This window comes from Haliaeetus leucocephalus, unplaced genomic scaffold, assembly GCF_000737465.1.
Source record: "Haliaeetus leucocephalus isolate CR32 unplaced genomic scaffold, Haliaeetus_leucocephalus-4.0 Scaffold722, whole genome shotgun sequence".
NCBI classification, from domain to species: domain Eukaryota; kingdom Metazoa; phylum Chordata; class Aves; order Accipitriformes; family Accipitridae; genus Haliaeetus; species Haliaeetus leucocephalus.
In genome coordinates this window covers 3,928,173-3,944,493 of record NW_010973158.1, presented here as the reverse complement: position 1 = coordinate 3,944,493, position 16,321 = coordinate 3,928,173, and the positions used below count along the sequence as shown (strand labels likewise).

General features: G+C 35.1%; 1 protein-coding gene across 1 annotated transcript in view; it reads right to left on the bottom strand.

Moving 5' to 3' along the window:
* PDE4D (phosphodiesterase 4D, cAMP-specific) overlaps positions 1-16,321 on the bottom strand; it is a 371,220-nt gene that overhangs the window by 349,438 nt on the left and 5,461 nt on the right. The gene's annotated exons all lie outside the window — the stretch shown is intronic.

Genomic DNA, 16,321 nt, shown 5'->3' with positions numbered 1-16,321 from the left:
TATTTTGAAATCCATGTATACAAAAAGAACTGGATCATCTTTACTCATGTTTGCTGATTCCTTAAAAAAAATCCAAACAAACAAAACCCCCACACATATAAAAACAAACAAACAAACCCACCAAAGAAACAAAACCATAAAAACTGCCCAAATCCCTCCCCCAACCTCTAACCAGTTCTGAAGCATGCTTTTCTTCTATAAAAACCCATTTCACACTTCTCTATTTTAGCATATGCACTAAAGTGTTTACTTTCATTCTAAAAGTTTCTGGAGTTCCTTCAGTACAGAAATCAGACATGCTTGCTTACAATTCTCTGGATTCTCCTCCATCTCTCTCCACAAACAGTTCTTTTAAAAATCTGGCATCATGTTTGCCATCATCTGATTTTTTGGTAATAACATTCATCTCACTGATAGATGTAAGTAATAGCTTTACAAGTTTGGTATTGAGTTATTTTAGAAATCTTGAGTGAATAACATCTGGACCTCGAAACTTAGTACTTCTACCTTAATTTTTTATTTTTTAATTTTTTTAGAGTAGGCATTGGTCTCTGCTTGAAGCAAGCCTTGAAGTCAACACTTTTAAACAAAAGTTCTAGTACAAGACATAGCCTAAGTTATTTTTTAGTGAACTGTGATAGAAAAAAGATTGTTTTGTTTTTCTGCTTTTGCTTTGACTTCTTTGAATACTCTTCTTATCTCTCAATCATTTATCAGCTTATGTACCAAATGTTACACATACTAACATGGAGTTCTTTCCAAAATAAATTATGAAGTGGGCTAGAAAGAGCCCATTATCTATCTACCTATGCAAAACCACAAAACCTGAAACAAGCTCTGACAAAATGGATGTATGTTACTGGCTTTTAGGTGTTATACTTTATTCCAACAGGTAATGTATGATAGAATTTACACAACTACAGAAATGCTAATACTGGCCTTTAATACTGTGAATTAGGCTCGATCAAATACAAAGCATGATACAGTTAATTTTGGCTATTTAGAGAGGCATGCAGGGATCTATAATGCCTTACACCAGCAGTGTATTCTTTTCCACTGACTTCACTGGACTGAAAAATAACACTTGTGAAAAAATATTCTTTTTGTCCAGACATGAAAATATTCCAAAGAAGCTTTGACTAAAAAAATAAAACTTAGAAACTATGCATTATCAAACAACATTAGCCTCTATTCTACAGCTGTTTAAACAGAAAGAGCTAGTCTTTGACAAATAGTTTGATCAATAACACAAACTTTGGTTTTACCCTTTGTATTACCAACATATTAGTTTTTTTCTTTTATTTTTAGGATACTTGACACAAAAAATAGCTAATTTTCATCAAATTGTATAAGATTCACTTGTCTTTCATTAAGACTATTAATTCTACTATTTTTTAATAAATATTTTAAATTATAAATATTGCAAATATTTAACAGTCCAAGACACACAATACTTCATGCTTTAGCAAATAGCATGATATACCAAAGTTTGCCAGGCATGAAATGTATGAATTACTCAGACAGGATATTAAAAATTGCCATTTTGAATGTTGGGGTTAGCTCTATTTTTCACTGAAAGCATGCTGCTGATTAATAGAACGGAAATAGCCCTATGTTACTGAAAATTTCTCTCTTAATTGTTCTGCAGTATTGTATTATACTGAAATGTAGTAGTACTAATCACACTTTAGAAAAAATACACAGCTAATGGGTTTACCAATGTTTGCTTCCTAAGTTGTGTTCTGCTCAGTGCATATTCAGTTCTGATGTACCAAACACTACAGCAGGGGAGAGAGCTGGGGCTAGTTGCAAATGAATAAGGCCATTTCACTTCAGTTTCCAGGCAACACAGAAATGTGTAATGACTGCGCAGCATGCTGGTCATTGTTCCAAAAGGTGCTACAACTCATAATTATCGTGGGTTTTAATTTTAAGCATTTCTGTTTCTTCCATCTCATGTATTCCAAGCCATGTCTTTTTTTTTTTTTTTTTCCCTCCCTCTCCTTCTTTCCTAGTCATCATGTGTGGAGGACATTTTTGTTCTAAAATATTGTCTGTCTGTATAATCAGCGTAGCCACTCCTTGGAGAAAGTCCTTTGGTAAATGTCTATTACTAAAATGATATAGAAGTCAAATGATAACTGCGCAACTTTGCAGTTGAGGAACTTGTCCCTCATTTGATCCAGATAGATCAGAGAATGGAAAGAAGGTAGGATTCTGACAGACGGCATCCAGCAGCCTGAGCGCTGACTGTTTCACAGAAGATTTAATTTAACAGGGCTTACTTAAATTATATTGAACAGTAGTAGGAATACTCATCCTGAGTTAAAGTAGTCTAATGTTATTTGGTGAAACCTACCTCCAAAATAAATAAATAATTTTAAAAATCCTTCAAACTATTTAAGTTATAAAATGAGAATTTAAACAAAAGTAATGACTTTATTAGTGATCAGTTAAAATTAATCATAGTAATTTTGATTTACTTTCTGGAGGGTTCCTGTTCACTCTTGTAACCATCATAAAATCTCCATCACTAGCAACCAGAATTTTTAAAATCTTTAACAAATCTTTACTGTGGCAGATCTCCTGCAAATGTATCTGTAACTGTGTTGCTATTAAAAATAGTAGAATATTTACTTCTACCCAATCGCAATAGGTTTTGAGTCACTGCATATGTGAAATGTGTATTTATGTAGTGACATACCTTTATGTCACTTTCACACAACACTACATAAATACATGAATGTATTAATGTACAAAATGCTGTTAAAAGAGAACAAGCAAAGCTCCTACTTCCTTTCCCTAATTAAATATACAGTTATATGATAACAGTGATTGTATCAAGACAATTTATTCCTCAAGCACGTGTAATTCTGAGCTCAGCCCGTGGCAGGAGGCTTGCTCAGAGCCATGGACATGGTAACACACCCTCCGGGCAGCAACACTCTGCTGCAAAGTGATCTCTAACCTGAGCAAACTCAACAGCCAACAGACTTCTGCTGACAGCACACCACCCACACCCTTATCCTACATGTTCAGACCTGGTCTTTCTCTGGCATCCTTAGTCTCTAACTACCAAAATTTGCATTGCCCCAGTTTGAATTCTTCATTAAGAAATACTTCTTTGCCACCATACAAATACTCCTACTTTGCAGTGGAAGAAAAATATTTTGTGCTTCTAATGCCAGTATAAAAACTATTAGAATAAGAACCTTTTCTTTTACTTTCTTCCCCACTTGCTGTTTTTTTCAGAGCTGTAGAAACAGAATAATTTCTTTACACAATTTCAGTGAGTGCTCTGCACAAAATTCAGGGGTCTTACAGGCCTACAGGTGCAGAAGTAGCACACATGAAGGTCTCAGGAAAGTTATAAAACTTAACAATATCCAAGTGGTATCAGACTGCAAAGAAACTGTTTACTTTGCCACATTGGTCTTAACCCCTATCTACAGAATGACTCACCACTCATATGCTAGACATCTCATTGAAAGCAATGCCATCAGTGACAACTGTGGACTAATTGCCACAGTTGTGAGTATGGAAAAATATATAAACAAGAAGCAGAATGTAAAATTAATATTAATTAAAACCCCAAGAGAATATATAAGGATATATAAACTTTAAATTTCCAAATTTAAATTCTTTAATATTTAATTTATACATCTATTTTCTGAAGGTGATTTTGGGGTTCAGATCTTCAGTTTAGCAGACAAAATAGAACATTGTCCCTTACAAATCCAAAACTTCACCATAGCCCTTCCAGTTGAGTCACTGATAGAACTGATAGAATCATAATAGAAATATCCCAAGATCAGCCAAGATTTCTTTGCTGGAAAGGATCTTCTTTTTTTTTGATCCCAGAGGGCTTAGATTATTTTTAAGCAAGAGAAATTAAATTTAAAATGGAATATTTAAATTGGTTTGCTCAACAACAAGCTGAACATCTGGCAAATACAATCCCACAAATGCTCACAAATGTGTAATTTCTGCAATGATATCTGTTAGACAGCTGCCAATATTTTCTAGATGGGTTAATGTGCTTAGTCAGGTGTTATGTGGCTCCAGCAACCCAACATCAGAAAGTTCATTCATCTCCCTGTCAATCCCTCTTAATACATGTATGGAAGGCCAATAGAGTACAGCTAAACCTGCAGAAGAGTGATGAAGGAGACATCATAAAACAACATAAGACTTTTTTTTGCATTTAAAAAAACAAACAACAACAAAAACAATGAAAAAAACAACAAAAACGAATGCACACCAAAAAAAACCCCAGCCTGCACTCAGAAATTGTTTACAGGAAAGGACATTAAGAGTGTAAGACAGTTCCTCAAATGTTAAGAAATGCCAGAATTGTTTGTCCAAGCAGCCATAATTTGCCCTCTGTGTATGGCACACATTATGATAGAGGTGTTCTTCAACAATGATCACAACCATCTTTTCCATGAGACCAGTACTTCTTTGGGTGAGCAAAACAGATTTATTTTACAGACAGAAAAAGAGGCAAAGATCTGTTGCCCCTCAATTTTTGCAGACATTGGAAGCTGTAATGAGCGAAGAGTTTTTAAGAAACACTACTCTGTAAAACCATGTTTGGCCTTTTCTCCACCCTAGAGGATGTCCACACCGTTTTGAAAGCAGGTACTCTTTTGCATTGCCTGCTCTTTCTGTGAATCAGACACAGCTGTGCTTTGAACTGCATAGTCAAGGTTAGTATGGCATAGCCCTGAACTAGTAAGTCTGATGACAAGCAAGATAAATGAGTTCAGATGTACGTGTCATACTCAACTACATTAATGTTCCAGATTTTTGCTACAGATCAGTGAGTAGTCTTACAATTACAAGGAAAAAGCCCCTAAAGCTTGTATTGGTTTGGTTTCTGCTACAGTTAAGAAGTTCAAAACCAGGACAATGTTTTCTTAGATCCCTACAGTACCTATAATGTTGACAATACAAGAAACTATAAATGGATATTTAATATTTAGAAGATGAAAAGTGAACATTCTTTTAATCTGGAAGAAATAATAGCACTTCATACTTGGAAAGCATTGGAAAAGTATTAACAAAACATTCCTGAGGTAAATGTTATGATGTTTTATTTCAAATATGTAGAATTTAGGACAGTAGAGTATAAACAAGTCTGTTGAATCTGAAGAATGGGAACTGATGGCAGAGCTAGGTTTAAAACCCCAGGATATTTTGACCCAGTCTCACACCATATCTGTAAGGCCATGCATCCCTCTACCTGAATTTGCTTACAAGACTAAGTAACCATAGCACTTATTTGCCTGTTATTATTGTAAGTGGGAGTTGGATTTTTATCTTTTATTAATATATATACCTTCTCTTTGAGCTGAGAAGCTTGTTCTCTAGAGTTACATGATTGTTGCACAGTTCAATCACACAGCAATCATGCTTTTATTTCAACAGAGCAAAATAGATGTGTAACTGCAGTTTACCTTTTTGTTTTCTGTTGTGAACTCATAGTGATATCACTATGATGCCATAGACATTGATTTAAAAGGGACACTATCATTTTTTCTACTGATTTAAGCGCTTCTCCATAGATCATGTATTTAATCAAGAAAATATTTCTCAAAAATGTACTTTACAATTCACCTTGAAAAATTTAGAGGTACCCAAAGTTCATCTCCTACTATGTTGGTCAAGTCACTGGAATTTATTTCCTCTTCAAAACCATTTAAGCAGTTGATAATTAACGATTAGATGTTATAATTTAGTACTCTATTCAAATAAATGAATGGAGCAGAAACAGGTTTTATAGAAATGCTTCCTGATCCTCACTCAAAGATTTTTACTCAGAGGAGTGAGTCACAAGCTACCAGCTTAAGCAATGTTGCATTAGTCTTTTTATAGAAGAGCTGGACTTTTCTTATTGCAGTTACAAACAAGGAAATTAATTAACCAGAAAATTCTATTTTTGTGGTAGTAATTTTATTTTTCACAATATTAAAAGTGATTTTGAACTACATCACATTTTATTCTAAACATGATGCTGATTATTTTTATTATTCATTGCATGAAAGTGCAATAAGATATAAGTACCATTATTTTAGGGGCAACAAAGCTCCTGAAAAGGTAAAACAACTTCAAATTAGTACCAAAATCCCTCAAGTAACTATGTAATCATGTAACTATGTCAGGATGAGTATGAAAGCAATTAAGAAGTTTGGTAGAGAACTACTGAGAAATTCATTTGCCACTGTTGGCAAATAGCACACAGAAGAGGGCCTTGCTAGAGAAACAGTCATTATTTCTCACTCATTAGACTGAGTGATAATAGGCAAGCAACAATGGTGTTCCTGTTCAAGTAGTCTGAAATTAGATGCTCATTTATAATACTGTACATGGCTTGCATTATAACCCACTGGTCAACATACTGAGGCATCATCACTCTTCAAGAAGACAAAAGGTGAGTCAGACAGTTTAGTGGCTTTCAGTCAGATGATTTTCATATAAGCCCCTGCACTACAATACCTGCCTTTCTCCAGCCCTTCTAAGCCTCAAATCTTAATGTTGCTGACAAGGCATTGCTACTAGCTGGTCAAGTTTTTCCCCTTACTCTCACCCATGTAACTTCATCTGCATTGAAATGCTCCAAAACCAGCTAGCCTGCTACTTCCAGGCATTCATCTCAAATTCCTTATCTAAGACTACTGTTGTTCATGAAGTCTTTACTTTATTGTCTGCGAAATGTAATATATTTAAGCAGACTACTTCTTTGCAAAAGTACTCTGTCACAGTAAAATTGGGTGCTTCCACTATAAAATTATTATATGAATGGAATTAATTAAGCAAAAGTTATTCAATATTAGTAACCTTTGCAGAATCTATATAATGAGATAAGTCTAGTCCAAAGTCTAAACTTCCTTAAAAGAATTAAATTACATTTTATATAACTACTTCATTTTACAAATGAAGACTGTATCAAAGAAAAAGTAAACTATCCATTGGTAATTACATCATCCTTCTATTGAAGTATGTTATTTCTTTCACTTTATATTAGCTAAAGTCTGGAAGAGCCCTAGTCTTTTCTGACATAGGCTTCATGAACTTTCCAATCAAGTTTTCTAAACATAAGTTCTTACATAAGCTACCATATGCCACCCTATTTGTTGATAAAGAGAGGATCACCTTTATAATATTAGGGGATTTCCATTTCACAATCATTCTTTTTTGTCTTCTGCATAACTCCGTCTATGACAACTAAAGCATCACCTCCTATTACCAAAAGGGTGGGGATGGAAACAGCAACTATTGAACAGTTCCAGCTTATAGCACAAGCTTATATCCAAAAAATATTACTAGACAACTTCTGCAGACCAAGGTCACTTCATGTTTTTACCTGCCCTTGCCTTCTCTATGTTTTTTAACAATGATGTTTCGTTGTCTGCATTCAAAAAATTGATGACATTTTTATAAGGCTTTTAAACATGAATAAATTTATTTTATTTATTTTTGACTGGTGATGATCTTTGCACTTTGAACATGCAAGTAGCACCCTGTAGCAAAGCACAACACACAAAGCATTTTTTTATTGTGCAAGTTACGTCTAGAGTGACTTTGTAATTAAATGCAGCATGTGGTCTGCAGAACTAGATAGCTCTGAAAATATACAGAGGATGAAAGACAGAGGCTTTCCTCCTTGGACTCAGCTAAGATTTTATTTTTATTTCCCCCAACATGTGAAATAATCTTCACATCAGGAAAGGAGCTACTCCTGCCCAGCGTATCAATAGCATTTGCAGCAAATGCTCCAGGGACTGAAAACGTTGTGAAAACCCTTTTCAATGCTGTCTATACAGAGTTTAGTTTAATTTACAATTTAAAAATTCTTAGTAATGAATCCCATTCCTTAACAATTCATTGGACATTAAGCTTAAACTATTTTTGTTTGACAGTTTGAAGAACTGATTTAAAAAAAAAAATTATTTTCAGTGATACATTCCCAAAGGTTCATAAGGCATGTCCTTTAAATTCATCAGCACTGAGATCAAGTTGTAGATTGTAATATACCCTCTGAAGGGAGCAGAGATCATTCATTCTCCAAGAAGCCTTATAATTAAAAAACCCCACAACTGTTACATGAAGAGCAGGACAATGAGATGGCAGATCATTTGTACCAAGGAGAAAAGGGGAGTTGGGACAACTCATCCAAAATGAATCTTGACAAAGATTCTGAAGAATTTATAATTGTGAAGACACGTTTTCAATTTTTTTTTGTGGTGTGTATTTACTTGACAGGAATACTGATAAATTGTATTCTTGGGAAGCACATTATTTTAGTGGCTGTCAGTTTACAAGCCAGATTAAGAGATTCCTGCATAGGTCACAGAGAAGGTTAGGCCATTGTCCCAGCAAAACCTGGTGAACATACAAGATTATACAAGATTATTTATGTTTTTTCTTACAGAAGAACTTCCATGCAATACAATATAGGATATGGAGGTTCTCGAAGAATGGTTGATAAGCCACTGGCCTTCCTAGGTGGAATAATGGGTATCAGACCACCATTACAAAGAGACAGCAGTGTGTACAATAGTGTTTCAAGGAGCATTTCATTAAGCACTATCAAGATCACACTGAGATCTTTAAAAACAGAAGGCTTCCAGAATGGAGCAAACCCCCACAAAACAGAAAGAAATTTTGATAATGTAAAAGGAGAAAATAGAGAATAATTTGCAGATATGGCCATTGACTATACTGTGAATTTGCTAAAGAAGAGAGGTAGCTTAAAGGAAAAGAAGTATATATTTAGAAAAGCAGTAATGGCAGAACCTGCTGTTGGATCATGAGATATATATATCTCATATATAATACAGAATAATGTAATTATAATACATGTTAATAAAATAGATTAATTATTAATTGCCACCTAGCTGAACAGAATACATGCTACTGTGATTTGTATCTCATAGCTCAGTAGAACTCCCACCTGAGCAGCCTCCCTGTGAGGTAAAACAAGGCATTCCTTACTTGCAGCAACTAGTTGAGGGACAAGTGGGTGGGAAACTCTGAAGTATTTAAAATTAAATATTTTAGGCAAAATAAGTCAGTATTTTCCAATATTTTATTAGAAAATTCCTCACAACCTCTATCCTGAAATTCATGCCTAAAAATCTTTTTTTCCTGTTGAGATGGTTTTTACATACTGAAAGATGCAGTCCAGTCTTGAACTCAGCCTGTTTCAGCCTCAGTGTTACTTTTTAAACTGCTAACAATAATCATATGATGGGATTTCATTTTTCTCATAGCCCATTTCCTCCCCACTCCCCCCCCTCCAATCAACATGCATTTTAATATTGTTTCTCTTGGCAAGCTATTATTGATGAAGGGCCAAAAGCTTGGTATTGTCACAGCTGCTTCTATACTAGTGCCACCAGTTATCACAAGCTATTGTGTGACTACAGAGGCAACGACTCCTTCTCGAATACATATACCTCATACAGTCAGCGCAGACAAATATAGTCCACCCACAAGAGAACCACACGGAAGTCTCCAGACTGCGATGATCACAATAAGTAAGAAATACTTAAGTACACAATTGTTCCTAAATAATCATTTTGTAGCTGGCATATCTAACTTAGCTCTCTCTCACATACTTCTCATTCCTTGTAAACAAGTGATACATACTTGGAGAAACACTGTTGTTTGTAAGTCTCAAATATTTCTTCTGGAGTAAATTATTTTTTATGTGGGGAAGAGAGCTTATTGTGCAGTCAGTTCTTACGACTTTTAATGAATACTTTTTGTGATCTTGCTGGATTTCTGCATTTAATTATGTGGTCTAATCTATTTCCCATGACAGCATCCATTTACACAAATCATTATTCTTCTTTTTGATTATGTAATGTGCTACATGCTACGATTGTAATTAATACATTTGGAGAATTCAATCTCTGTCATGTGAACGTGCATAATAATGAAGAGGCCCAAGAGGTAGATATTTTCAAATAATTTAGATTTTATTGCTTATGACAGCTGCATAGCAAAACTGGAAATACAATATCTAACATTTCTGATTCATCTTTCAGTGAACCTTGCCATCCCCAAAAGAAACAATATATGTTATCTGTGATTGCATATGTCTTCTATAATGCAAAATTACCTTTATGGTAATGGTCAAATAAATCAATTATTTATTTGAATATAACTGGAAAGTTCTTATAATATTAAAATGCACATTAGAAATGCCTAATTTTCCTTTAACTTATATAAGATGGGAATATATATTGTTCCAATAAGGCTGGAAAAAATCATACAAAATCTATTCAGGATAAAACTTATTTGCTGTCTTATTCTATTAGGGGTGGGGAGTGGGGGTGGTGGTGAATATATAGACAGATATTCTTAAAACACTTTGTGGAGATTCCTTCCCTAGCATGCTCCTTTTGGAGACTATTTGTCAGGCTCAGCAGAAGCAGATTTATTGCAGAAGCCCAGTAAAACATACACCCCAAAACCCCCCACACATACACAAACCTCACAGTTTACATGTTCAATTAATTCATCCACAATGACTTTTTTAAATTATCAAGGTAATGCTATCAAGAGATAATCCCAAAGACAAGTTCATGCATTAAAGAACACTATGAAAGTTCCTGGATATTCCAGCTAAAGTTAGTCTGGCCCATAAAGCTAATGTATTTAATTGTACCTCATTCATTTTCACACATTATTACACCTTAAAGTATTCCAAGCTTACCTGAACAATCCATTATCCATAAAAGTCTGTGACTACTAGTCTACAATAATCAACCTCACTGTCAGAAGCATACCAGTGGAGCACTTGTCACAATGAGATTCTAACTGATTAGTTCTATCTGTTACAATAAGAATATTTAATGGGTACTGATAAATTTGGTACACTGAAGAACACTTCTGATCACTGTCTAAGAAAAGTACAATCTAAGAGAAAAACAGGTTACAACTAAAGCATTATGACATGACTACAGGTGTTCATAAAACAATGAATGAAACAGACAATGTCCTTTTTGTCTTCCATTTCACCCTGTGCATGCATGAAATTTTACTTTTTTTGGCTATATTAATTCTGTACATGTTCTTTTTTAAAGAACTGAATGCAGAGGCTTAGTAAAAGTAAGCTGTTGAAAATAACAGGTAGAAGATCCTGAATGTTTACTAAGAGGGGAATACACAACTACCAGAGAAGAAGTTCTGTGCTAAAATGAAGTATTAGCCATGTAGTATCACGCCGTGTCTGATGAAGGAGAAAGAAGATAAGAATGCTTCCTGAATTTTGAGGGTTTAGAAAATGGAACGTCAACCCACTATACATTTATTAAATGTACTAATCTATGTAGTATAAAACAGTAGAGGTTTTACAAGATCATTCCCTAAAATTTTGTGGTGAGGCGAGATGTCAATATTACCGATATTATCTAGTGACTAAGATCAGACATTAGTTGGGCATGAGTGAAAGGACAGGTCTGGCAGTGCATCCCACCACAGCAGAGTGATCACACTCTGCTGCAGACACAGTCTAAGCATGAGTAACTTGCCCCAGCTAGAGATCAGTTCTATGACTGGCCATTTTGCCTACACCAGGACAGAAATAAGCCTTCTGCTAGCAAACATTTCACTATACTTCTGTATAAATTAGAAGCCTGCCAGTACTCTGCCCTTTGACAGAGTAAAACTTGCTGGTTCCAGTCAACAGTTGCTCCTTGTGGGACTGGTAGCTTGACAGATAGAGATGCTGAGAGCCCTCTCCCACTCTTCTTTCTCACTTAAATGTTATCTATCGCTAGAATGAACTCCTGCAAGTTTTAAGCTTGATGTTCTCCTGGGCCACCAGTGGAAAAATCATGCTTGGTACTACTTGAAACAGAAGTATAAAACCCCCAAAATTTCATTAGATATGGAAGACACATAACAAGATTAAAAAAAAAGAGTAATACCTACAAATCCCAAAGCAGATGAAGTTGCTCAAGAATGTATGAAAGGAAAAGCCAGCTAGTTGCTAGACTGTGCTAAAGAAATTGTAAGAATATTTACTCCCATAAGAAATATAGCTATTAAGAGATACAAATTACTATGAGAAATCAAACAGGAAAAGACACTTATGAAGCTTTTATAACACATTTGAAACTTTGAGATTATGTATATGGCACTATACAATATCTACGAAATCCTTACTTTAAGGCCAAGGTACAGTGGAGTCTTGAGATTCAAAATGGAGGAAAAGGCTACCATGAGAGATCAATTTCAGCTTGCATAAAACATTGAAAATGTGTCAAACTGCAGAAGAAACAGACAGGATTGCACAAGCTGGGGCAAGAACAAATAACCTGTTTTAGCAAACCACAAATAAAATAGTAATATACACATGCAAAATGAAAGTAAAGATAGCAAGTTTGCAAAATGCAATCAGAGTGATCCAACAAGAACCAACGTGGAAGACTGCTTGAGCCTAGCAGGCCTCCCAAGTTATTACAGTTAGCTAATAAAAACATTCTACAAAAACTACTGGAATTTTTTGCAAATTCTTTAAAAGAAACTTGAGGAAATCAGAGAATTTATCATGCTGGAAGGGTACAATAGTTAAAACCTTTGCAGTCATGCATGATAACTTGCAATAAGTTGCAAGTTATAGCAAGATATAATAAATTATAGTAAGATATAATAAAAATTTGTGGATGCAAAAGCACTCTTGCAAAGCAGTTTTTGCTTTTGAGGTAAACAAAAGTGTAAGCATAGGAACTCAGTTCCACTTCTGCTAAATTATTTAGAATTTCTCCTAAATTCTGTCTGAAGCAGAACACGTCATTAAAGACAATAGATCAGACAATAGTGCAGGCAAAGCACTTCAGCTATTAAACTTAGGAAGTATCAGATCTACAAGGCAAAGACATCGTCCACAAGAGAGAAAGGTTCAATGAAAATGGTTGAGATTCATTTTCTTTTGGAAGAAAATGAGAGATGCAACAGGTACTGCTATAAAAGACTGCTCTGGTACTAGCAAATCTAGCCAGCCAAATGTATTGGTTTTGTATTGTTCTTCTTTACTCAGTTATTTGTTCTTCTTTACTCAGTACAGTAAAGACTTAGAAGTTAGTCTTTGATTGTTCATTGATCTTTCTGAAGTTGTTTTGGGGTTCCTTTCTGATACCAGCAACTCCGCTCTAACATAACTTTTATCTGGGAAAATGCATCTTTGCCTCTTACTTCTTTGTGGGGAGATAAATTTTCTCCTCATCTGTCTCCCCTCCAATCTGAGCTGTGGAGAAACAGTATTATTTCTCTCTGGCAAATTAACTTGTCAGTAGCTAACACCATTGTGCAGCATCCTCAGCTTATTGCAAGCCACTCTGTAGACACTAGACAGCATCAAGTTCCCCTAGCTCATTCTTTGCCTTTGCGCCACTAACCCATGCATATGTGTGCACAGATCCCATCAAACACACACACTGTCTTTGCAAACCTGTTGCCTATTTTTACACGAGCATCTACACAAGCGTACTCCTCTTTACATAACAGTATTTCCAGAAAAGACTGGATATGTGGATTGAGTTATCTTACACATTTGTAGTATGTCACTATGACAATATTGTGAATTAAATTATTTCCTGGGAATGATTCATACATCTATGATGATATCTTTACATTATATGTGGAGAGGAACACATACTATTCTAGAAAAGGAGTAAGGTAACCCATTCTAAAAAGTCTGAAAACCAATGGAAGACAATTCTCTGTAATATGCCAGTTGTTACCTTGACTAAAACCTTAAGTAATATGTGGTCAGCTGATTTAGAAAGTGTGAATAAAACTCACATGAGAAAAAACAAAGCACTAGTAGAAGAAACTCAGATTATTTTCTTAATTGAACAGAAACACATATGCAAATGTGCAACTTATCTTCATCTTACTCAAATAATCTTGCCTTAAACTTTACATTTTACTTCAATAGTTCCAAAAGGATGTTATTGTTAATTAAATTTTATTGCATCTGTAACCTGATTAAACACTGCCTTTAATCTCATGAGTACATGCATCTAATTAAATTGGCAAATTATGTCATGATCTGGCTTCTGTTTGAAATATTCTTCCATAACACTCAGGTTTTTTTCCACAGAAGTTTTAAATACTCTGCACGACTCTTTAGAATATTTCAGCTGTTAGTATAGAGAATATGTACATAGAGTACAGAGCCTATGATTCCTATCCTTCCCTAGTGTTCTTAGCATAGTTATGATCCTACTCTGCTTTGATGGATCTTCCTTTTGAAATGCTTTTCATACATCAAATTATAATTACTTCAGTTCCCTGAAAAGCACTGAGTAGTGAAGGAGAGGAAAGCATAGACAGGCATCAAAAATCTTTGAAGAAAATATATCCTTAAAATTGGAAAAAAATTGTATTGAGAAGAAGTCTATAGTTTCAGTTTGGTATAGCGTCACTATAGTTTAGTAGCTTCAGCATAAATACACTGAACCAGGCAGTGCAGAGCCACATCAAGTTAAATATGTTGCTCTTCTGCAATCTACCTATAACTAACACTTGAAGTTTTGTTGTTTTTTGCAATTAGCGCTAAGAGTGCATGAAAAGATATTGTGCAATAAAAATAAAGACCTGAGTTTATCCGTACCCTTATGTCAGTTACATTCCTGAAACTTAAAATGGCACGCCTTACCCATATCTATCTAAACTATTTCTAAGGCATCTATCGTTTTCATATCTGAATGCCAAAGTCAATGTAAAACTATTTACTATGGGTGGGGACAAAGGTTGGCTGATTTCAGAAAGTACTCTATATAACTGAGCACATACTTGTATTCTTACAGCCAGTAATCATATTAAATGGTTAGGTTTGGGGGTGCCTGTTCTAAAAAAAAAAAAAAAAAATCTAAAGAGCAAAACCATAAACCCCTGAACATCAGAAAGTACTAAATGAACCTGAGAAGAGCTGGAGAGGGGACAGATATCAAAGGGGAACACTGACCATGGACCTTTGAATAACAAACCCACTTTATTAGAAGGAAAAAATGTCATATATCACTACTTGCTGTATCTGAAAACACACAAACAAATCACAAAGGCAGCAAATATTCTGTCCAAAGTTATATACAACAGAGAAAAAATGAGTGTTTGAACATTTTGTGTTCACTGAGAAGTATTAAGGCAGCAAATAATAAAGGCTGAAAAAAATCTAGCACAAGCCATGACTTCATCCTTCCAATGAAATAGATACAATTTAGATGCTATGCTGCGCTGACCTTACTATCCTGCTCCAAATATTTATGCTTCTTGCTTCTCCTCCCTTTCCTACAGAAAGGAATTTTTCATGGAAAATAAAGGAAAGCTGACTTCCCACATGAGTTGACTAAAGCTGTATGATTTAAAGTATCTAAACATCCTTCCACAGACCTTTGGACATGTCTCGCACACACTGGCTGTTCACACAGCTGGAGAACTGACAGTCTCCTTTCCTGTAACTGAAGGCCCTCTCTGCTCACAAATCCCAGCACGTATGATCCCACCCTAATGATCTCTCCTGCCAAACTGCACTGGGGTAATAGGCAGCTTAGAAAAGGCATACGAAGAGCCAACCAAGACAATCCAGAAACTGAGTTTGTCAAGCACATACCAGAGGACAAAGGGTCTTGCCTGTGTCCAGCTGTAATACATGCTGCCGCGTCACTACATTGACCAGATCTTAAAGCATTATGATTACTTTAACAGTAATGCAATATAATGCAGATTTCTGAGGAACTTGAATTGGTTTTGGCTAGAGTACATTTGAATTCCTGACCACAAAACTTTCAAACACTTGTTTCTCTTCAGTTGCTATGGTTGTTTCCTTTAGATTGCAGACTGACACTGTCTATAGACTGAGTGATACAGGCTAAAAGTTCAAGGTTACTTAACTAGTTTTCATTTCACAGTCATAGGCATGACTAGCTGCAACACTCTCTGAAGCTGTAAGTTATTCAGAAATTTCTCCAACAAAAGTGAAGACCCCATGCATCTCTACCACTTAAACCCCTCTATTTCAACTGACTCTAAATGCTGCATTTTTTCCACTGTAAAATCCTAAAATTAGTAGTTTTTATTTCAAGTGTTACAAAAAATTCAGAGTTACACCTAGGGAAGGAAGAAGAAGAAAAGAAAGGAGAGAAGGACTCATAAAATGTCTGAGGTTAATGGCTAGTGATGAACTCTGAGTTAAAATAAATACTAGAAAATTTTCCATTACACTCTTGTAAGCAAAATCAAGTTATATAACCACATTTCTGAACATACTGCATGGAAACCTCCTATTAAAAACAAATTAGAA